Source organism: Hyperolius riggenbachi, chromosome 4, assembly GCF_040937935.1.
Source record: "Hyperolius riggenbachi isolate aHypRig1 chromosome 4, aHypRig1.pri, whole genome shotgun sequence".
Taxonomy (NCBI): domain Eukaryota; kingdom Metazoa; phylum Chordata; class Amphibia; order Anura; family Hyperoliidae; genus Hyperolius; species Hyperolius riggenbachi.
In genome coordinates this window covers 155430755-155454066 of record NC_090649.1, presented here as the reverse complement: position 1 = coordinate 155454066, position 23312 = coordinate 155430755, and the positions used below count along the sequence as shown (strand labels likewise).

The 23312-nt window shown below is 42.7% G+C and overlaps 1 protein-coding gene across 13 annotated transcripts in view; it reads right to left on the bottom strand.

Annotated features, from left to right (window-relative positions):
• MED12L (mediator complex subunit 12L) overlaps window positions 1-23312 on the bottom strand; it is a 742320-nt gene that overhangs the window by 565384 nt on the left and 153624 nt on the right. For 11 of the 13 annotated variants that reach the window (XM_068280808.1, XM_068280810.1, XM_068280809.1 and 8 more), the window contains 2 exons: window positions 14773-14888; window positions 4720-5205 (listed from right to left, as the gene is read on the bottom strand). The exons of 1 other annotated variant lie outside the window; for it this stretch is intronic. The gene's annotated coding sequence lies outside the window, so the exon portion shown is untranslated. The remainder of the gene's footprint in view (window positions 1-4719; window positions 5206-14772; window positions 14889-23312) is intronic. One more of the 13 variants, XM_068280814.1, reaches the window with a different exon arrangement.

The following is a 23312-nucleotide window of genomic DNA, read 5'->3' as shown; positions in this document are numbered from 1 at the left end:
TCGCCGCATTAAAAGTGGTTAAAAACTGTTTTAAAAAGTTTGTTTATAAACAAACAAAATGGCCACCAAAACAGGAAGTAGGTTGATGTACAGTATGTCCACACATAGAAAATACATTCATACACAAGCAGGCTGTATACACCCTTCCTTTTGAATCTCAAGAGATCATTTGTGTGTTTCTTTCCCCCTGCAGCTATCTTCCACTGAAGTGTCAGGCTGTTTCTTCCTGCAGAGTGCAGACAGCTCTGCCTGTAGGTAATTCCTCAGTATGTGAAAGCCCAGCCAGCTCAGAGGAGGATTTATCTAGCTTGTAAAAGATAAGAGAGAAGGGAGAAGCTGCCCTAATCTAAATAATACACAGGCAGTGTGCAGATAGGGGCCTGGAGGGGGGAGATGCATCACAGAACCACAACACTGAAGAACTTGGCAGCCTTCCAGACACAGGCTGACAAGTCTGACAAGAGAGAGATACGGTAAGTTGATTTATTACAGAGATGGTGATAGTAGAACGTGCTGCAGTAAGCCAGAACACATTACAATAGCTTTTGGAACGTGTAGGATGATAAAAAACAGGATGCAATTTTTGTTACGGAGTCTCTTTAAAGGGGAATATAACCATCTTGTTCATTTTTTGTCAGAAAGCAGGCTAATTCAAAATCGACGTTCAAACCCCTCAGCTTCAAAGATTTCAACTTATATACCCATTCTACCTCTTTGCGGGAAATTTTGTTGATTAGATAGCCCACTTCTTGTTTTAAAGTGCATGGATCCCCATGAATTTTAAATCATGTGGATCCTTATTATGCTTAACCTTGAAATGCATCTTCCTCTGTCCCCTCCACACATATACATTCTGGACAATGGCGTAGCAATAGGGGGTGCAGAGGTAGCGACTGCATTGGGGCCCTTGGGCCAGAGGGGCCCCGGAGGACCCTCCCTCAACCACAGTATTAGCTCTCTATTGGTCCTGTGCTCATAATAATCACTTCTATAGATACTTTGAACAGTGGTAATCATAAACAAACTACTTCCCATTCCCTTCTTGCACCTCTGACACTGTAGTTGCCATTGCCAGGTTTTTGTGCGCCGTATTAATTGTTATGTATAGAGTGCTTGGGGGGCCCCATTGTAAAACTTGCATCGGGGCCCACAGCTCCTTAGCTACGTCACTGATTCTGGACATGGTATGAGCGAATCGCAGGCACCATCTAATTGTCTCATCCAAAACTAAAAACATTGATGCTCACTTACTGTATATTGAGCTAATACATATCTATCATACTGCGACCAATGGATAATGAAAATTGCAGCCCCTGCCTGAGGACGCCATATTACCTTGCCTCATGATCCTGTATATATTGCAGACTTTCACCTTGGTGAAGCAGGTGGCAGAGAGCAACAGTTCCACTCAAAGCAATCAAAGCTACATTTATTTTGTTCAATAGAAAGAAAAAGACGAACCCTGGTTAAAGCCACCATAAGTGATGGAAAGTAAAGTATATCCCAGCCACAATAAGTGATGATAAGCTAGAGCTCTCTTGGTGTATCATTGGACACAAAATAAAAGGCAGTTATGATTTGTTGAATGCAATGTGCACTGGCTAGCAGTGTTGATCCATAAATTGGATACATGCTCATTAGCCTGAAACTTTGAAGCCACATGGTGAAGGGAGAGGTGCCACTAAACATCAGGGAACTGTACAGGGGAGGGAGGGGGCCACTAGACACCATTGAACTGTACAGGGAGAGCAGAATTATTAGGCAAATGAGTATTTTGACCACATCATTCTCTTTATGCATGTTGTCTTACTCCAAGCTGTATAGGCTCGAAAGGCTTCTACCAATTAAGCATATTAGGTGATGTGCATCTCTGTAATGAGAAGGGGTGTGGTCTAATGACATCAACACCCTATATCAGGTGTGCATAATTATTAGGCAACTTCCTTTCCTTTGGCAAAATGGGTCAAAAGAAGGACTTGACAGGCTCAGAAAAGTCAAAAATAGTGAGATATCTTGCAAAGGGATGCAGCACTCTTAAAATTGCAAAGCTTCTGAAGCGTGATCATCGAACAATCAAGCGTTTCATTCAAAATAGTCAACAGGGTCGCAAGAAGCGTGTGGAAAAACCAAGGCGCAAAATAACTGCCCATGAACTGAGAAAAGTCAAGCGTGCAGCTGCCAAGATGCCACTTGCCAACAGTTTGACCATATTTCAGAGCTGCAACATCACTGGAGTGCCCAAAAGCACAAGGTGTGCAATACTCAGAGACATGGCCAAGGTAAGAAAGGCTGAAAGATGACCACCACTGAACAAGACACACAAGCTGAAACGTCAAGACTGGGCCAAGAAATATCTCAAGACTAAGGTTTTATGGACTGATGAAATGAGAGTGAATCTTGATGGGCCAGATGGATCGGCCCGTGGCTGGATTGGTAAAGGGCAAAGAGCTCCAGTCCGACTCAGACGCCAGAAAGTTGGAGGTGGAGTACTGGTTTGGGCTGGTATTATAAAAGATGAGCTTGTGGGGCCTTTTCGGGTTGACGATGGAGTCAAGCTCAACTCCCAGTCCTATTGCCAGTTTCTGGAAGACACCTTCTTCAAGCAGTGGTACAGGAAGAAGTCTGCATCCTTCAAGAAAAACATGATTTTCATGCAGGACAATGCTCCATCACACGCGTCCAAGTACTCCACAGCGTGGCTGGCAAGAAAGGGTATAAAAGAAGAAAAATTAATGACATGACTTGTTCACCTGATCTGAACCCCATTGAGAACCTGTGGTCCATCATAAAATGTGAGATTTACAAGGAGGGAAAACCGTACACATCTCTGAACAGTGTCTGGGAGGCTGTGGTTGCTGCTGCACGCAATGTTGATGGTGAACAGATCAAAACACTGACAGAATCCATGGATGGCAGGCTTTTGAGTGTCCTTGCAAAGAAAGGTGGCTATATTGGTCACTGATTTGTTTTTGTTTTGGAATGTCAGAAATGTATATTTGTGAATGTTGAGATGTTATATTGGTTTCACTGGTAAAAATAAATAATTGAAATGGGTATATATTTGTTTTTTGTTAAGTTGCCTAATAATTATGCACAGTAATAGTCACCTGCACACACAGATATCCCCCTAAAATAGCTAAAACTAAAAACAAACTAAAAACTACTATTAAAAATATTCAGCTTTGATATTGAGTTTTTTGGGTTCATTGAGAACATGGTTGTTGTTCAATAATAAAAATTTTCCTCAAAAATACAATTTGCCTAATAATTCTGTACTCCCTGTATAGGGGAAGAAGGAAGCCCACTGGACACCAGGGAACTGTATAGGGGAGGATGGGAGGACCACTAGACACCAGGGAACTGTATAGGGGAAAGAGGGGTGGGGGCACTAGACACCAGGAAACCATATAAGGGAGGGAGGGGGCACTAGACACCAGGAAACTATACAGGGGGAAGAATGGGGGCATTAGACACCAGGGAACTGTATAGGGAAGGGAGGGACCACTAGACACCAGGGGAGGGAGAGGGCCACTAGACACCAGGAAACTGTATAAGCACAGGAAGGGGCCACTAGACATTGAGGTTGGCCCACGAATTGGTCCCAGTTTCAATTTTGCCCCACTGTGTAAGTGAGTTCGACACTCCTGAATAATTAACAATCATTACATGGGAAACGCATGTGTGGTGTGAAAAGCTGCAGCAAGCTGTTTGATTACTTTTCAGATCGGAATCCGGTACAAAAAAGTATATTCAGTGGAAACTATACCAGTGAAATCAAATTGCTTTCAGTACTAATGCGAATTTTCACAAAGCAAATTGAAATAAGGCCTAATTGGTGCCGTGTACATCAAAGTAAATTTTTTTTTAAAGAAATGTAAATTTGTACAGTATTCATCTTGCACTTAACAAGAATAGGACAGTAGTTTCTGTTCCTGCTCATTTGCATGTTTGCTCAGCATTTTATTAAACAGTGTTCGCAAACGTGACAAAATCAAATGTCTCGTAGCTGTGAACCCACATAAACCATTATTGCTGCTTACAGCATGTACTCAGCAGGTTCTCTGTGTGACTAAAGGAGAAGTTTTCTTATGCTAACCCTTTCATCCCACATTTCACTGCAAGAACAAAACAGAAATCTGATTGGCTGCATAAAGAACATCCCTCCCGTCAGACCCAGACATTCTACCTCATTGGTTTACATTAAAACATTGTTCAGGATTACAATTCATATTAATTTGGCATAATTTAGACAACGTCATGCATCAATGAACTTTAACATTAATGTCCATTTTTATGGGTCTTTTCAGGTCAATTACATGCATGACTAATATATGCCGGTTATGAACTTGCAGGATTAGCGTTAGTGATTTAGCAGCGGCATGCAGATTTATACCGTCACATTTTCAATGCAATAATCATTTGTTTAAACAAACAAACCTCAAAACTGTCGAACGCAGTTTATCTACGTTTGCTAATTCTACAAGCTAAGTGCAGCAATTAAAGCATTACCAATATGAATCTATTAACCCTTGTTTGAGTGGCTCACATTTTCCCTGTAGTGCAGGGGTTAATCATTTACAGATCATGCATGACTTTACCCTTCGGTGATAGCGCCGTAGTAGTTTTCTGACTGCAGTTGCTAGGCAGAATTTTAACTCCTACACTACAGCAGTGAACTATTTAATCAGCCTGCTGAATATGGCATTTACTTTCACTTGCCTTGGCCTCAGGCTATGCAGAACTGGGATCCGGCCTGTCCTGGGTGCCTGGAGATGTGAAGATCTGGCCAGGTTACTTGTTGGTGTCACCAGTGATATGGTATATTCCGGGGATGCTGCTGACACTCCAGGGCTGCTAAAGCTTTCAGCCTTTATTTAGTGCATCAGCACAGACAGGATGGCTGGGGATGTGATGACAAGGCTTGCAGCTGATATTCAGAACAGGTCAATGCACAGATCAGTTTAGTGCTGCAGGCTCTGGGAGGGATCCAATGAGTGCTGCAGTGGCTGCAGAGTCCTGGATCTCAGAATCAAAGCAGCACCATGCACTTGCTCCTCCAGCTGCACAGGCTGACGTCTGTCAGGCTGCCGGCTTCCAACCCACTTCACAGCTGGCCACGTCACAGGCATATTAAAGGGGACAGGCAGCATTTTCTTCACAGGCGCTCTCTTAATTGGCCTTGTGGGTATATCAATTTCAAAGCATCTACAGACAAAGCACGCAGGAACAGGATGAGAATATCAAAGCATGCTAAAATATATACAAGTAAAGATTATTCTGTAATCAATTGTGTGAGCAGAACAGTTACTAGTTGATGATTGAAGTCAATAGTCTTAGCTTCAAGATACAATTGTACTGAAGAATGAATATACTGTAAATACAAGTAAAACAGGATGATGTAACTCAGCGCTCCCCAGTGGTCTCTAATGTCTAACCAATGCCTCAGGAGCATAACACAACTAAGAAATCCAGATGATGATGCTTGTGATATAGATATATATATATATATATATATATATATATATATATATATATATATATATATATATATATATATATATATATATATATATATATATATATATATACTGAAACTAAGACTATTGACGAAAATTATATATACACCCACATATATATATATATATATATATATATATATATATATATATATATATATATATATATATATATATACACAGTGGAGGAAATAATTATTTGACCCCTCACTGATTTTGTAAGTTTGTCCAATGACAAAGAAATGAAAAGTCTCAGAACAGTATCATTTCAATGGTAGGTTTATTTTAACAGTGGCAGATAGCACATCAAAAGGAAAATCGAAAAAATAACCTTAAATAAAAGATAGCAACTGAATTGCATTTCATTGAGTGAAATAAGTTTTTGAACCCTCTAACAATAAAAGACTTAATACTTAGTGGAAAAACCCTTGTTTGCAAGCACAGAGGTCAAACGTTTCTTGTAATTGATGACCAAGTTTGCACACATTTTAGGAGGAATGTTGGTCCACTCCTCTTTGCAGATCATCTCTAAATCCCTAAGGTTTCGAGGCTGTCTCTGTGCAACTCTGAGCTTGAGCTCCCTCCATAGGTTTTCTATTGGATTAAGGTCCGGAGACTGACTAGGCCACTCCATGACCTTAATGTGCTTCTTCTTGAGCCACTCCTTTGTTGCCTTTGCTGTATGTTTTGGGTCATTATCGTGCTGGAACACCCATCCACGACCCATTTTCAGTTTCCTGGCAGAGGGAAGGAGGTTGTCGTTCAGGATTTCACGATACATGGCTCCGTCCATTTTCCCGTTAATGTGATTAAGTTGTCCTGTGCCCTTAGCAGAAAAACACCCCCAAAGCAAAATGTTTCCACCCCCATGCTTGACGGTGGGGACGGTGTTTTGGGGGTCATAGGCAGCATTTTTCTTCCTCCAAACACAGTGAGTTGAGTTAATGCCAAAGAGCTCTATTTTGGTCTCATCAGACCACAGCACCTTCTCCCAGTCACTCACAGAATCATTCAGGTGTTCATTGGCAAACTTCAGACGGGCCTGCACATGTGCCTTCTTGAGCAGGGGGGCCTTGCGAGCCCTGCAGGATTTAAATCCATTGCGGTGTAATGTGTTTCCAATGGTTTTCTTGGTGACTGTGGTCCCTGCTAATTTGAGGTCATTCACTAACTCCTCCCGTGTAGTTCTAGGATGCTTTTTCACCTTTCTCAGAACCATTGACACCCCACGAGGTGAGATCTTGCGTGGAGCCCCAGAGCGAGGTCGATTGATGGTCATTTTGTGCTCCTTCCATTTTCGAACAATCGCACCAACAGTTGTCACCTTCTCTCCCAGCTTCTTGCTAATGGTTTTGTAGCCCATTCCAGCCTTGTGCAGGTCTACAATTTTGTCTGTGACATCCTTGGACAGCTCTTTGGTCTTTCCCATGTTGGAGTGTTTGAAATCTGCTTGATTGATTGATTCTGTGGACAGGTGTCTTTTATACAGGTGACTAGTTAAGACAGGTGTCCTTAATGAGGGTGACTAATTGAGTAGAAGTGTCTAACCACTCTGTGGGAGCCAGAACTCTTAATGGTTGGTAGGGGTTCAAAAACTTATTTCACTCAATGAAATGCAAATCAGTTACTATCTTTTATTTAAGGTTATTTTTTCGATTTTCCTTTTGATGTGCTATCTGCCACTGTTAAAATAAACCTACCATTGAAATGATACTGTTCTGAGACTTTTCATTTCTTTGTCATTGAAAACTTACAAAATCCGTGAGGGGGTCAAATAATTATTTCCTCCATTATATATATATATATATATATATATATACATACATATATATATATATATATATATATATATATATATATATATATATATATATATATATATATATATATATATTACCTGTATGTATCTATCTATGCACACTCACAAAGTTTAAGACTACCCTCGCAATGGTTCGTTGCAGTGCGGCACAACAAGCTCCTTGTAATGCAATGCACTACCTATCAGACTTTCACAGTGCGTCGGGGTACACACACCAGCACAAGGAATCAGGATATCCCCAGTTTAGTGGAGGAGAGGACTGACTCCAATAGGAGATTGTGGCGCACAGAGCCGATGCAGATCCGAACAGCCACAAACAATACTTTCGTGAAAACGTCTCAGCGCAAAGTAGCGCTGAGCGCATAAACCAGAACTGAGGAGATCAGGGCAGGTAGACAGAATGAACGCTTGCTTAACTAGCCACTACTTAGTGACAGCAAGCGTCCACAACAAGACAGACTGGAATGAGGCAGCCAATGCGTTTGCAGCGATGGCGTGCCTCACAAAGACAGGACAGGATAGTCAGGAAATAGCAGGATCAAGATAGATGAACGTAACACAGATAAATATACAATAAGTATGTTTTCCTAGCGTATTACAATTACAGCTATCAATGAAACTATTTGTAACGTCTGACTAACATATGTATATATCGGCAATGAACCGATATATGACATAAGCAGGAACGCTGACTAGGACTGGAACGATACAGGGAACAGGACTCAGAAGGATTCACTATCTCTTCGCAGAGATGAACGCAATCCACAAACGGAAACAGGACAGGATTCAGAAGGATTCGCTATCTCTTCGCAGAGATGAACGCAATCCACAAACGAGACCAGGAACAGGATAACTAGCTCAACACGGGTGATCACGATACGCGCATCCACCAAAACGTGCTGGAACTGACCAACTGAACACAGGATACAAACAGTTCGTGCACGTATACATCAGCGTCACTGATGTATCAACGTAACACGAATACAAGGAAAATAATAAACGTGCTGGTATGCATATATATGGGCAATGAACCAATATATGATGCAAAACCAGCAAAGTATCTTTAGAACAAGAAACACGGTCTGGGGCTGAGCAACAGCAAGACTAGCTTACACTGAAACTATGATAGCCCAAGGAAACCCTGCAGGAAGCAGATCTTTATACTGAGGTCATCCAATGGGAGCAGACATGCAGATCCCCACACAGGTGAATGATAATCAGTCACAAGCTGACAGCAGGGAAAGGCAGACAAAGCTATGCAGCTTGCATGGAAAGAGATCAGAACTGCCTCAGCAGCACTACTACTGCCAGCAATACCTGCTGCAGCAGCGATCATAACAAGCACTCTGATAGCGTGTGCTACTACTTTCCAGATCTGTTGAATTATGTTCCTTCTGTGGCAGGGAATGCAATAGCTACTGTGAACCTGTATTTGAGGATATGTTCAACTTCATGTAATTAATATTTTTTAATTATCGATTATCACCCTACAAACTGATGGCTAACATGGTGCAGTACTCTACTGCCACTCCTACAATGCCAACAAGCATAAATAAAAAAATTGGGGTGACTGCCCTATGCCTTAAAAACAGCAGTAATTATCCCAGGTGTACTCTCATATAAGTAACAATTTTGCAAGCACTTGGTCCATGCATGATTAAGCAATTATATAAAACAGGTGGTAATGATAAACAAAATAACATGTCAATTAAACAATCATAGAATCAAAAAATTAGGCATGTAAACAGGTAGAGAAAAAGCTAAGCTCTACAAGTTGAGATGGCTGAAGACCGATCAGTGGTTACCGATTGTATGTGGACATGTATTGTACATTACGTTACTTTGGAATTGACCTACACCACAAGGTATGCTGGACCTTATGAACTGTTAACTATTTCAAAGCAGTAACTTTGCAATATGATCAGGGTTGGTGTCTGTCATTTTCCTTCGAAGTACAGTAGGTAAAAATCATTCAACGCTCATATTTGTTTGTTGTCACTGAGTTTATGATCAAAATAAAGACTTGCGAGGCCTCTAGAACAGGGGTCCCCAACCTTTTCCGGCCCAGGGACCACTTTCTGACCAAATTTTTCTCCGGGGCCCGTGGGGGGGGGGGGGGGGGGGGTTCGAGGGCATAGCTAGCATAGTTGCCCCAGTATAGGGAGTTTAGTTGCCCCAGTATAGCTAGTATAGTGCCCAGTATAGCTAGTATAGTGCCCAGCATGGCTAGTATAGTGCCCAGTATAGCTAGTATAGTGCCCCAGCATGGCTAGTATAGTGCCCAGCATGGCTAGTATAGTGTCCCAGTATGGCTAGTATAGTGCCCAGTATGGCTAGTGTAGTGCCCAGCATGGCTAGTATAGTGTCCCAGTATGGCTAGTATAGTGCCCAGCATGGCTAGTATAGTGCCCCAGCATGGCTAGTATAGTGCACAAGCATGGCTAGTATAGTGCCCCAGTATGGCTAGTATAGTGCCCCAGTATGGCTAGTATAGTGCCCCAGTATGGCTAGTATAGTGCCCCAGTATGGCTAGTATAGTGCCCCAGTATGGCTAGTATAGTGCCCCAGTATGGCTAGTATAGTGCCCCAGCATGGCTAGTATAGTGCCCCAGCATGGCTAGTATAGTGCCCCAGTATGGCTCGTATAGTGCCCCAGCATGGCTAGTATAGTGCCCCAGCATGGCTAGTATAGTGCCCCAGCATGGCTAGTATAGTGCCCCAGCATGGCTAGTATAGTGCCCCAGTATGGCTAGTATAGTGACCCAGTATGGCTAGTATAGTGCCCCAGTATGGCTAGTATAGTGACCCAGTATGGCTAGTATAGTGCCCAGCATGACTAGTATAGTGCCCAGCATGACTAGTATAGTGCCCAGCATGGCTAGTATAGTGCCCCAGTATGGCTAGTATAGTGCCCCAGTATGGCTAGTATAGTGCCCAGTATGACTAGAATAGTGCCCAGCATGGCTAGTATAGTGCCCAGCATGGCTAGTATAGTGCCCTAGCATGGCTAGTATAGTACCCCAGTATGGCTAGTATAGTGCCCAGTATGGCTAGTATAGTGCCCAGTATGGCTAGTATAGTGCCCAGCATGGCTAGTATAGTGCCCAGCATGGCTAGTATAGTGCCCAGCATGGCTAGTATAGTGCCCCAGTATGGCTAGTATAGTGCCCCAGTATGACTAGTATAGTGCCCAGTATGGCTAGTATAGTGCCCAGCTATAGCTAGTAAAGTGCCCAGTCTGTCATCTCCCCCCTCCCCCCGCGGCCGCCGCTCCTGTCCTGTTACCTTATGAGCGGCGGCGGCCGCTTCCGGATTCCCCCCCAGGCGCCGCTCTCCTTCATCCAGCATCTCCGATAACATGAGCAAAGACGCGCTGCTGTAAGGAAGGAAGGAGGCGGGGCAGCGGCTTCCTGTACCGGCGATATGCATCGCCGCTACCATGGAAACTGCTTCCCCGCCTCCTTCCCTCCTACAGCAGCGCGTCTTTGCTCAGGTTATCGGAGATGCTGGATGAAGGAGAGCGGCGCCTGGGGGGGAATCCGGAAGGTAACATGACAGGAGCGGCGGCCGCGGGGGGAGATGACAGACCCGCCGCGGGGCCAGCTGGAAACTGCCAACGGACCGGAAGTGGGCCGCGGCCCGGTGGTTGGGGACCCCTGCTCTAGAAGACAGCAGATTTTCCTCAATTGGCCCAATCCAATTAACTTTTTCTCCTAAGTTTTCTCCTAGGAGATATTTTCATGACCTGCAAATAACATGCATTTCAAGCCACCAGCAGGAAATAGGAAAGTATAATAATATAAGATTGAGTGCAAAAGTTATTTGAAACAGAAGATAAAAAACTAAAAGTACTGCCAAAATTATTTTTAATTTTTTCTTGCTAGCTGGCGGCCCAAAATGCATTTATTGTCAAGAAGTTATATAAAAATATCACCCAAGTCATAAGGAGAAAGTCATAAGGAGAAAGCTCAGGAGAAAAAGTAATTGCATATGGGCCTAGACCTGTATATACGGCCCCAATTACATTAGCATGTTATTTTTTTCAATAATGCAATGTTAATCACAAGTCAGTAATGTAAATGAATAAATGTAAAAAGCCTATGCCAGACCCTGACTACACTTTAGTCACATTTCTTACATATTGTTTGGAATAACATATGCTGTGACTATATTGCCATCATTTGTATAGATTTATGTAGTGTTGCTAGTCCCTTTTTATATATATTATTTTATTACTGTTATTACTATTACTGGAACACAATTACATTGAATAACGTAAGAATAACATAATAAATAAAATTGCTTATTTTTTACAATATGAATTTAAGATTATTTAGTCAGTGTATGCCAATTGTAAAATCTTTTTTTCTTCCTGATTTCCATCCTGAAATTTATCACAGGTGGTGACATCTTTTGTTCTGCCAGGTGATCTGTACTGATCGTTACTGAGAGTTCTATGCACAAAGGGACATACCGCTTGCTTGGCAGTTGGAAAAAGCAATTATTTCCCACAATGCAAGGAGGTTTACAGACAACAAATTGTCAGGACCATGGTCATGACATCACACTGTGGGAGAAGTTTCACTACAATATCAGATTCCCAATGATCCATTTGAGAAAAGGTAAATACTTCTCATGGGAAAGGGGATATCAGCTACTGATTGGGATAAAATTCATACCTTTGTTAAGTGTCCAAGCTAAAAAACAAAAAAAACAAAACAAAATCTACTGTACTTACCTGGGGCTTCCTCCAGCCCCTGCAAGCCAATCTGTCCCACGCCGCAGCACGAGCGTGCGGACGCGCCGCTTGTGCCCACACAGCCTGGAGCATACTGCTTCAGAGAGGGACAGATCGGCTGCCAGGGGCTGGAGTAAACCCCATGTAAGTAGATTTTTTTTTTAGCTCGGATGTGTCCTTTAAGCTTAATTTTTTATGACCTCTAGAGCCTCCTCCCCTTAGCAATATACTATTGGTTTTCATAATTTTGCTAGTATGTAACTACTAGGTTAGCTGCTCCCAGCCCATATTCCTGAGTTTCCCGTTTGCATGGTAAGTAATAGTAGTTATGCATATGATTTGCAGCTGAATTGAATGCGAAGTGTGCAGATAGCTTATTAGAGGTGCTGCACATGTGAGCTGTTGATCATTTCAGATGCATCCTTTGTGGTATGCGCTGGCCCTCTCCTCGCTGTCCATTAAAATGTAAGTTACACATTTTTGCTTAGCTGCTCCCAAGGTTATACATATGTTGTTTTCAATTTAGGTTAGGTCACTTGCCCGAAGGTCTGCCTCACCGTGGCGCAAGTGTCCAGTATATTATACTTTGCATGCAAACTATAGTGGAAGCCAAAGTTCCTCCATAGTATAATAAATGTAGCATTTGTTTTGGACGCAGGGCATGCATTTTTAGCCTAATAGAGGTGGTGCATGCCTGAGTGATTAATCAGTCAATTGCAGCATGTTTTTAAGGATGCGCAACCACCCTCTTTTTCATAATTTTGCTAGTATGTAACCACCAGGTTAGCTGCTCCCAGCCCATATTCCTGAGTTTCCCGTTTGCATGGTAAGTAATAGAAGTTATGCATATGATTTGCATCTGAATTGAATGCAAAGTGTGCAGATAGCTTATTAGAGGTGCTGCACATGTGAGCTGTTGGTCACTTCAGATGCAGCCTTTGTGGTATGCGCTGGCCCTCTTCTCAGTATCAATAAAATGTTTAGGCGCCACATTTAAAACAAACTCGCACTGGGGCCCCTTGCTGTTTAGCTATGCCACTGATCGGATACATCACATTCAGCGGCAGGGAGAGGTGGAACGGTACAGTTATTTTGGGTAAAAAAACGCTTGTTCTCAGCCAGTGACTGCAAACACTGTAAACAAGGTGTTGCCTTTCACAGTCTATGAACAAGCATTTCAGTTCCATCCCTCTCTGCTTCCCACCCGTTAGGGTGCCCTAGGATTCTTAGATTGCGATGTTACCAATGTCTTTTATCTGCAACTGCAATAATGAACCACAACATAGGTTGGTGTAAGCCTCCACCACTTTATATAAAACTTAACAAAATATTTATTCAGATAAGGGCAAAACTTTATTTATAACTAAACATGTTGTAATATTTATTTTGCTGAGCTTTCTAATAAAAATCTTAGCAATGCCTGCATGTCTGTAGCTGTAATACTGAAGCTATAGCTCACTACTTGTTATTTGGATGCAAGGGGTAGACATTTTAGGTAAATCTGCATACACACAGAGTGAAAACAGCTTTTTCCCATATGCCATATGTTGGAGCAGAGTGGTCTGTAGAGGCAGACAGACACCCAGTCTAACAAGTTAGAACTCTTTACTGAAGAAGAACATGCAGATATATATGACACACTACCATCAGGAAATGCAGCTTACTTAGCACAGAGAGAATACAGAGTGAATACAGGAAATAACAATCCAAATCAGATCACCATTTACACACAGTGACACCTTGTGGTTGTCTTCCTATACTGCAGTTTAAGGTAATAGTGCTGTTAAATACAACACAATAAACATTCTAAACTCTGAATCTTCTCTGAGATAATTGTTCATTTTAATTTAAAATGAACATGTGCAATAAATTATATTGGTAATGTGAAATATACTATTCCTTAATAGGTCTAATAACAATTACTGTATGCTGCTAATCACTCAACACTGTATGCAACATGTTTACAGCATATAGTATATTTGGCATACTTTGGATAACATCTCTATTTCTCTCTACAGAGCTTTGGAATGGCAGGGATGGCGGTGTAGCGGAGTGGGAGGCATTAAAACCACGCTGCATTAGACTTAGGCAGCCACAAGTGTGGTGTAGTTTTAACTAAGGCCAGTCCCGAACCGGTTAAATGCATCTTGCAGGATGGCATTAAAAGTCATTTTGTTGTCTTACACAATGACAATAAAGTGCTTGAACATAAAGAGAGGCGGAGTCCCTCCTCTGTCACTCCCTTTCTAGTCTGTGTGCTCTGATCTCAGGTTGAGATTACTGGCATTGTAACACTGCAGGCAGCAGGCAGCATATCCAAGAGCCTGGGCCACTCATCGGAACAGCAAAAGTGTCGCTTAGAGCCAGTGGCGTAGCAATAGGGATGCAGAGGGAGCAACCGCACCAGGGCCCTTGGACCAGAGGGGCCCAGTAGGGGCCCTCTTTCAACCACTTTATTAGCTTTTTATTGGTGCTAAGCTAGTAATGAGCAATTTATGTGCTTTGATCAGTTGTAACCATTAATAGACTATTCCCCTCCCCAGCCTACACCTCTCTGACACTGCAGTTGTCCTTGGTAAGCTGTGGTGTTCCATATCAATAGTTATGTACAGAGTGCTTTAGGGGCCCAATGTAAAACCTACACTGGGGTTCAGAGCTCCTAAGTTACACTACTGCTGAGAGACTATAAGTGCTTTTACCTTCGACTTTCGTTGTGCAATTGTTTGCATTTTTAGTGAATAAAGTGAATGCTCCATTAGGGCACTCCTGTTCCTCTCTGCCTCAGAACTCCACCACTGTTGCATGCTTTAGGGGTCTAGAAGACAAAATTGAAATAATTTATTCTAGTTGCTATAGACAAGACACAATTACGGGATAAATTATTGATTGAATCACTTATTTCCTTATGCTCACTGTAGTCTAGTACTGTGAGCCGCTGTACTAGGCTACAGGGCCCTAAGCACTTGCCTGGGTTTTCTTCTTTCTGATTACTTATCTCTTTTCTCTTTTAGTATGACCGCTCTCTCTTCCCTTTTTTCCATATCACAATGGCCTCAATTTACTAAGCTTTATCAAACACTTTATCAAACGTTTGATAATTTACCTCATGGGTAAAATCAAATTTTGAATTCACTAAAGTGTTCTAGATTTATTGAACGTTTTATCGATAAAACGTTCAATAAATCTGTAACACCTTAGTGAATTCAAAATTAGATTTTACCCATGAGTAAATTATCAAACGTTTGATAAAGTGTTTGATAAAGCTTAGTGAATTGAGGACATTATTTTATCTTGGTCTAATGCATCAGCTCTCCTAAACCTTGACCAGAAAACTATATGCAAGGAGCCTGTATATTCTCCCAATGTTTGTATAGGTTTAATTCAGCCAATATGGTTTTCTCAGACGTCCCAAAAACTGCAGCCTGTAGCAATGATAATCTGTGCTACAACAAGTGGCATCAGCTAATCAAGGAGCTTTTCTACAGATATAAACCGGATCTGCAACTATGTACCTGCACAGAACTAGAAAACATCTGTGCTTGACCATGGGCATAAATACATTCAAGTCAATATGGACATAGTGGGATGTGGGTGTCAAAAACACCCTCTAGTGAAAAGATACAGGAGACAAAAAATTGGGACCCCAATGGTGTAGTATGTCAAAAACAATGGAACGTAATAAAAGTAAGACACTACTCACAAAGGTGGGTTCCAGAGGGGCAACCGACCACAGGAAGCAGGTGGAGACAACAAACCCGACTCCACTCGGGGTGGTCCCTAGGGACCAGGGGCGTAACAATAGGCCCTGCAGCCCCTGCGCCCGCGGGGGGGGCCCGACCCCCCCCCCCCCCCAGGGGCCCACTCGGGGCTGTTTTGTGGGGGCTGGAGGGGTGGCAGCATGAGGGGAAAGCCTTGGCCACAGTCGGCGGGGAGAGGGGAAGTTCCTCCCCTCTCCCTCACCTCGGGGCTCTCCCCTCTGTGCTCCCCTCCAGCTAGTTACCGTCTGTGGGCAGCGGGCAGCAGCGGAGGCGGCAGATACATACCTTCTTCCTTGCGTTCCATCGCAGCCTTCTCGCTCTAGCGGCTGACGTCACTTCCGGAAGTGACGTCAGCCGCTAGAGCGAGAAGGCTGCGATGGAACGCAAGGAAGAAGGTATGTATCTGCCGCCGCTGCCCGCTGCCCACAGACGGTAACTAGCTGGAGGGGAGCGCAGAGGGGAGAGCCCCGAGGTGAGGGAGAGGGGAGGAACTTCCCCTCTCCCCGCCGACTGTGGCCAAGGCTTTCCCCTCATGCTGCCACCCCTCCAGCCCCCACAAAACTGGCCCGAGCGGGCCCCAGGGGGGGGGCCCGCTCTGAATTTCTGCAGGGGGGCCCGGCGGGGCTTAGTTATGCCCCTGCTAGGGACCTGGATGCGGTCGCTCTCCTTAGTAAAAGAAAGGGGACAGATGTCCGCCATGGTCGAAGCCACGTGTGGTCTGTACCCACACCTCAGACGGGTGAGGTAAGGGGGTATGATTGCACAATAAGGGTATAAGAGGCGCCCTGGTGTAATAAAAGCATCTAAAAGCAGTTTAAAAACGGGAAATACATTTGAGGTTTCACGGGTCAGAGCCCGCTTCCTCAGGCCAATAACAGTGCCAAACTAAATGACAGATTCAGCAAAGGGAGGCTCCCTTTTGTCATTTAGTTTGGCACTGTTATTGGCCTGAGGAAGCGGGCTCTGACCCATGAAACACGTTGTCTGTGCTACTAATAAAAACCTTTGTTAAATACAAAGATTTTTTCGTCACTGAGGAAAGCTACCTCAAATGTATTTCCCGTCTTTAAACTGCTTTTAGATGCTTTTATTACACCAGGGCGCCCCTTATTGTGTAAGTCAATATGGAGCATTCCATTAATAGGTTTTAGTTGTGGTTTTGTACATGAAACTGAAAACTTACAACCTCAAATTCATCTCAAATTCACTAACCTTTCAGCAATTTTCACTATGGCCCAATATGATCAATAATATTTGTAATAAGGTTGCAATATCCTGAGACTTAATTGAAGATGGTTTATATTAAATCCAGATGAGTACTGTGGAGTCATTTATGATCTACTATGATCTTCAGTCTGTCAGGGCAGTAAACTAGGTTCACACTAGCGTCACATGCCATGGTTTTCCTGTTGTTCCCATCACCGTGTTGCTGCATGTGATGTAATTCGACTGTTTCTTGGGCTCGAAAACCATAAAAGACTTGCATGGGAGTATCCCCCAAGCCTCATTTGATAACCACCCCAAAGGGCCATTGTAACAGGGTGACAACCCCACTACCCATAATTCCTTGTTCCATGATATTTTCCCCTTACAGTTGTCTCTTGTTGCCAAATGAGTGCTGGGATAACCTCATGATGTTATATGACATTGCAGTACAACACATGTTAAGCGATGAGACCGCGTTAACTAGCATTCAATTCTTATTTTCAAATGCTAGTGTGCATTTACCTTTAGGAAATCAGGCCCAAATAACATAGAACCTCAACGCACAACCTGTTATTTAATCTTTCCATAGAATACCTGATGGCATGAGGCTGTGTACATTTAAAAAAGGCGGGAGTTAAAATAGGCACAGATTTAGCAGTTAGTAGGATATTGGTATTCTGTTATATATTTTTTGCCAATAGTAGAATATCAGTAAACTTACTACTCCCCGCCTACATCTAACACTAACCCCCCCCCGCACACACACACACACACACACCTCTGCCTAACACTACCCCCCAAGCTATGCTCACATACCCACACGTAACAGGAATCTTAGTCAGAATTGAATTCCGGTGCCCACCATAGCTACAATTTACCGTTCCACCCCCTTAACCCGACGCCGCCAGGCGATGCCCAAATTATCCCTATTTACCATGGAAATACGTACAATGTCCCCTATTTGTCTGTTCAGAGCACTAACAACAGAATAACTGTATGTGCAGGCTATGAAATATGGATTAGTAAGCCATAGAGCCACGTGTTTGTTTTTTTTACTTCTATAATAGGGAATCCATGTTAACTCTAAGTGAACAAAGGAATGTCATGCTCTCCTGAACACACAGCTTTTCAGTTGTTTTGGGGTATTAATGGCCTCAATTCACTAAGCTTAACTCCTGTCTTTAATAACTCTTCTGAGCTGTGTTACAGTTATCACAATTATATCACCATGGTGATAACTGTAAAACAGCTCAGAAGAGTTATTAAAGACAGGAGTTAAGCTTAGTGAATATTGTCACAATTGTTCTTCTTCACTGTGGCCCACATGTCTTGTAACTGTTCCTTCACCTTATCTAGAAAAATATGATTTACCTGTGGAAGTCAACATAAAAAAAATTTGTTTAATCAGAAGGCAATTGTCAGTCCACCACATTCCGCTGTCTATTGGCGTATTTAAAGAGTAACTCAACTTAGTACAAAAATTATAAGCCTATAGCTTTTATATTTACAGAGCCACATCAATCCAACGTGCAGACAGCCTGTTTGCATTCCTAAGTATATAAGGTTCTACATCAGGGTTTCTCAACTCAGTTGTTAAAGGGAAGATCTGAGCTAAAATAAAAATTTTTTTAAAAAGTTGCCAACGTCTTCTACGCCTGCACGACTGTGTGGTCCCACCATTTGTGATCGCGCTCACATAGCCTGGAGCGTTCGACGCAGGTACAGAAGTACTGTGCCTGCACAGAACGCTCCCGGGCAAGGGACAAAAACTGCGAGCAGCATGACCACATGCAGATGACATCAGCAATGGAGGGGACCCCCAGGACACCGGCTGGGAGCGGAGCTGCAACAAAAGAAAGGTAGGCTGCCAGGGGATGAAGGAAGCCCCAGGTAAGTAGATCTTGTTTTTATTATTTAGCTCGAATATGTCCTGTAAGTACCCCCACTGGGCATGATTTGCAGAAAACTGCACATATTCACAGGTGAGGTAATTAGTGTCTTAGCAGAGCAGTATGAAGCCCAGCATTTCTTATTTGCTCTAAAAGATTATTTACGGCATATAATATACTACCAAATTTTTTTTAGCATAACAGCATTGAAACAGTTAAACACAGGACTTTTTCAATAAAAAGCTCCCTGCAGTGAGATCCAAAATCGAATAGTTGATAACATTACCTTGTGTTTACTTAATTGTACCAGGAGAGTAATGTAAACATGCCCTGGCAGAGCAGAACTCCTAACATATGAAGATCAGAGACAGCTCATAAAAATTCACTGTGTACATTACAATATATAAATACTGTAACCATGAATAAAATGCAATGGCAGCTTTCAGAGCAAATAAACTATACTTTAGGAACTTGTAATTTCTAAATGAATAATAATACTTGTGCGCAAAAGCAAATATGATAACTGTATGAGTTATAAAATGTAGGAAGTAGGAAAACACATTTTTATTGAATATTATGTCAGAGTTTAATACCGCTTTAACTACCTCTGAGAATTTCCACACAACAAGCACTGTTGGGGGTACTTGAGGACTGAGTTGAGAAACCCTGTTCTAGACTAATTTGTTGACGGGGTCTCAGTGTCCAGTTTTAACACTTACAAGAAAAACAAATTATATTTTAGGGCACATCGATGCAGCACAAAAGCGTTTGGAAACGTTAATGTTCCGCTGTATAGCAAGTTATTTTTCTTTAATACAGATTAGAAGAACTGCAATCTTCCACCTGCTCCCCAAAATGTACATAAATACCAGGCATATAGTTTGGTACATCATGGTTCCTTGTCCATAAAAATGCTACCAGCTTGATCCTGCCCGCTTATGTAAAAAGCACCAGGGATCTTCCATACTGCTGCCGCCTTGAGAGGAGATGCAGGTAGTAAAAAGAAAGGGGGCCTTAAGTGCAGCTTAGCAGATAGGGTAATAGTTTACTATAAGGCACTACGCCCTTCCAAAACTCTATTCAAAGAGGCAAATAAAGCAGTGCCTTTTCTATCAAGAGACTACCAATTTACTAAAGGGATTCCCTGTAAGGCAAATGGAACGTGTTGGGAGTGTTAACAGGTCCTGAGTTAAGGCCATGTAATTTGCCTTTGAGAGGGCTGAGATTGTCAGGGGATTCTGTTATGTTACTGGGATGTCTGGGACTTGTTCACTCTATATCCAGTGCTGAAGACTATAACTCTACCAGGACTTGAAGATTAGCAGCTGTGCTGAAAAGAAAATGGATTGTGGATACTTTTAAACTTGTTACTGAGACTTTGGGAATTTGGTTTCATTTAATGTGTAACTTTGTTGATCCTCTGTTGTTGGAATTAGTGGCAACTAGCGTAAGGTGTAGCCATTTGCTGGCTGTATATTTTGTGCCCAGTAAACACCTTGTCCATCAGGTTCAACTATGTTTGCTACTGCGTGCTATCTCAGTTAGTCCCGATACCCCTGAATCCTCACAGCAAAGAGCTTAAACATTCTGTGTAAAAGTTATACGAGCTGTAAAAAAAACAAAAAGGTAACCCCTACAAGTCTATATGGTCCAGCACTCCAGTTCCGCTTCCCTCCAGGGTGCCGCTGACCACTCCGTAAGATCTTCAACCACAGCTGGGTCACAGGCTTCTGCGCATGCATGGGCTCGCCTCTCATGATCATGCTACCGCAGCTAGGAGCATCCTGTGCTTTCACAGTTCACAAAGACTTGAACTGCAGCACTGAAAAGGCTTGGAGTTTCTTTAACAGTTTCACAGCATCGGAACTTTTTTTTTACCAAAGCCTTATTTTTAGCTGTACAGAAGCTAAGCTCCGCCCCATCAAAGAAAATTGCCCGGGCATTTTCCCCCTGATGCTGTGCAAAGCATGATGGGATTGCTGATGTTGTTGTTCTCGTCGCTTAGCAACTGGGAGGGGTGATCAGGACACAGGACAGTTGGAACTGTGTCTCATGATCCCTGTCACCTCCTTTCAACCAAAAAGATGGCTGCCCTCATGAAATCACAAACATTTGCCTGTTCTTTTAAAACAGGGTGGGTAAGAGATTATATTACCTATCTACAGGGAGTGCAGAATTATTAGGCAAATGAGTATTTTGACCACATCATCCTCTTTATGCATGTTGTCTTACTCCAAGCTGTATAGGCTCGAAAGCCTACTACCAATTAAGCATATTAGGTGATGTGCATCTCTGTAATGAGAAGGGGTGTGGTCTAATGACATCAACACCCTATATCAGGTGTGCATAATTATTAGGCAACTTCCTTTACTTTGGCAAAATTGGTCAAAAGAAGGACTTGACAGGCTCAGAAAAGTCAAAAATAGTGAGATATCTTGCAGAGCAGCACTCTTAAAATTGCAAAGCTTCGCAAGAAGCGTGTGGAAAAACCAAGGCGCAAAATAAATGCCCATGAACTGAGAAAAGTCAAGCGTGCAGCTGCCAAGATGCCACTTGCCACCAGTTTGGCCGTATTTCAGAGCTGCAACATCACTGGAGTGCCCAAAAGCACAAGGTGTGCAATACTCAGAGACATGGCCAAAGTAAGAAAGGCTGAAAGACGACCACCACTGAACAAGACACACAAGCTGAAACGTCAAAACTGGGCCAAGAAATATCTCAAGACTGATTTTTCTAAGGTTTTATGGACTGATGAAATGAGAGTGAGTCTTGATGGGCCAGATGGATGGGCCCGTGGCTGGATTGGTAAAGGGCAGAGAGCTCCAGTCCGACTCAGATGCCAGCAAGGTGGAGGTGGAGTACTGGGTTGGGCTGGTATCATCAAAGATTAGCTTGTGGGGCCTTTTCGGGTTGAGGATAGAGTCAAGCTCAACTCCCAGTCCTACTGCCAGTTTCTGGAAGACACCTTCTTCAAGCAGTGGTGCAGGCAGAAGTCTGCATCCTTCAAGAAAAACATGTTTTTCATGCAGGACAATGCTCCATCACACGCGTCCAAGTACTCCACAGCGTGGCTGGCAAGAAAGGGTATAAAAGAAGAAAAACTAATGGCATGGCCTCCTTGTTCACCTGATCTGAACCCCATTGAAAACTTGTGGTCCATAATAAAATGTGAGATTTACAAGGAGGGAAAACAGTACACCTCTCTGAACAGTGTCTGGAAGGCTGTGGTTGCTGCTGCACGCAATGTTGATGGTGAACAGATCAAAACACTGACAGAATCCATGGATGGCAGGCTTTTGAGTGTCCTTGCAAAGAAAGGTGGCTATATTGGTCACTGATTTGTTTTTGGTTTGTTTTTGAATGTCAGAAATGTATATTTGTGAATGTTGAGATGTTATATTGGTTTCACTGGTAAAAATAAATAATTGAAATGGGTATATATTTGTTTTTTGTTAAGTTGCCTAATAATTAAGCACAGTAATAGTCACCTGCACACACAGATATCCCCCTAAAATAGCTAAAACTAAAAACAAACTAAAAACTACTTTCAAAAATATTCAGCTTTGATATTAATGAGTTTTTTGGGTTCAGTGAGAACATGGTTGTTGTTCAATAATAAAATTATTCCTCAAAAATACAACTTGCCTAATAATTCTGCACTCCCTGTATTTCAATTAACATAACGGATATAACTTAAAGGGATTCTTAAGTCAAACAAAAAAAATGAGTTTTACTCACCTGGGGCTTCCAATAGCCCCCTGCAGCTGTCCGGTGCCCTCGCCGTCTCCCTCCGATCCTCCTGGCCCCGCCGGCAGCAACTTCCTGTTTCGGTGACAGGAGCTGACAGGCTGGGGACGCGAGTGATTCTTCGTGTTCCTGGCCACAATAGCGCCATCTATGCTGCTATAGCATATATCATATACCATATAGCAGCATAGAGGGTGCTAATGTGTCTGGGAACGCGAAGAATCACTCGCGTCCCCAGCCTGTCAGCTCCTGTCACTGAAACAGGAAGTGGCTGCCGGCGGGGACAGGAGGATCGGAGGGAGACGGCGAGGGCACCGGACAGCTGCAGGGAGCTATTGGAAGCCCTAGGTGAGTAAAACTCATTTTTTTTGTTTGACTTAAGTGTCCCTTTAATGACAGTATGTTTGTTTAGGCTGAAGTTCCTCTAACTATTTTTTACAGTTAGGATATCCTTTAAGATTTTTGTAAAAATAAGAAGCTATACTGGCTTGTTCTCAGAACATCATTTGTGAATCATTTTTAATTAAAAATGTTGTTCATGATAAGAAAACCTTAACTTTGCTTTTGCCACCAAATGTCAGCACACATGGCTAGCCTTAGATCCAAATTCAAACACTAAATACTGACGCATAGTGCACA